Source organism: Hippopotamus amphibius, chromosome 4 (assembly GCF_030028045.1).
Source record: "Hippopotamus amphibius kiboko isolate mHipAmp2 chromosome 4, mHipAmp2.hap2, whole genome shotgun sequence".
Classification (NCBI taxonomy): Eukaryota; Metazoa; Chordata; class Mammalia; order Artiodactyla; family Hippopotamidae; genus Hippopotamus; species Hippopotamus amphibius.
The window spans coordinates 41,263,038-41,264,623 of NC_080189.1; the positions used below are offsets into that span (position 1 = coordinate 41,263,038).

Sequence of the window (1,586 nt, forward strand, 5' to 3'; positions counted from 1 at the left end):
AGACTTTGACTCCAAAACTCTCTTCACCACACAAAGAGCATCACGTAAAGAGCGCTCCATCTCATCACACATGAAATCATTTGCCCCACATAAGATAATTGACACAGAGCTACAAGCCTTAGTGCTATTTAAAAATAGTGAAATTCTTAAATCAATACTTTAATAAGTCCATGTAGAAATTCACTTGAAGTGCCTTGATTAAATCCTGCTTACACAGGACATTTAGACATGGAAGCAATGTCTAGACCATGGAGGAGAGATGAAATGGTTACTTCAACTCAATTTACAATGGCCCGGCATTATTTTATCCCATGCATATAAACTGCTCATATCATTGAAAGACTATAGCAGCAAGTAAATGGGAAAGAGAATGACATTATCTATGTGCCAAAGAGAAGCAAGAGGTGAGCGCAGTGAGGCAAGCAAGGGCCAGATCATGAAGGATCCTGTATGTCAGACTATACATAACATTGAAAGCTGTGAAAAATATGAAACTTTTTAGTCTGAGGAGATATAGGATCAGATTTTCATTTGTAAAATATTGTTCTGGACAAAGCAGAAAGAACAAGGTACAAGTAAGGGCAAGGAGAAGGTTTAACGTCCCATAGTAATAAAGGACTTGAATGTGGATGAAGTTTGAATAGGCGCATTGACAAAATTTGTAATCAAATGAGTTGGAGGTAAAGGACTGAAGGCAAGGATAACTCATTGTTTCCTGGTTTCAGCTACTAGACAAGAAATTACGCCATTGGCTAAAAGATAGAATAGAAAAAGAAGCAGGTTTGCAAGGAGTAGAGCCAAATATGATGAGTTCAGTTCTACGTATGTTGAATCTGAGGTACCCTGTGGGCAGCCCCTGTGAAAATGTCTAGAAAGCTCTAGGAAATGTGTCTAGAGCTCAGAAAAGATATAAAGGGAATACTTGAGGCTTTTACTATAGCTGCGCTTCTGCAAGCAGAGTCTCTGGTGGGAGAGATTAATAATAAAAACAATAATAATGGCCAACCTTTAAAGAGTGCTTCCTATTTGCCAGACCCTGTTCTAAGCCCTTTACATATATTAACTGATCTCATCCTCACATAAATCCAACCATTATCCCCATTTTGTGGTTGTGAGTCTAAGGCTTAGGTAATTGAAGCAACTTGCATAGTCACACACAGCTTGTCAGTGCTGGAGCTGGGATATGAACCCAGAACAGACTGTCTCCAGCCTGTGCTCTTAGCCTTTACACAATACAGCCTTCCTAAGAGAGGCTGACCATAGAGGTAACCCTGCACAGCAATGATGTGGGAGGAAGGAAATGATCACTCAAAGAATGTTGAGAATAGGAAGCTATAAAAGGGAATGGGAAGACCAAGGAAGAAATAGTTTTAAGAATTAAATAGGGACTTCCCTGCTGGCCCAGTGGTTAAGAATCTGCTTGCCAATGCAGGGGACATGGGTTCAATCCCTGGTCTGGGAAGATCCCACATACCGTGGAGCAACAAAGCCCATGTGCCACAACTACTGAGCCTGGGCTCTAGAGCCCGCAAGCCACAACAATTGAGCCCATGTGCCACAACTACTGAAGCCTGTGTGCCCTAGAG

At 41.4% G+C, this 1,586-nt stretch overlaps 1 non-coding gene across 1 annotated transcript; it reads right to left on the reverse strand.

Moving 5' to 3' along the window:
* Nucleotides 1–235: 235 nt before the first annotated feature.
* On the reverse strand, nucleotides 236–366 carry LOC130852863 (small nucleolar RNA SNORA20). The gene has a single exon (XR_009053567.1). It is a non-coding gene; the product is annotated as a small nucleolar RNA SNORA20 (small nucleolar RNA).
* Nucleotides 367–1,586: the final 1,220 nt, after the last annotated feature.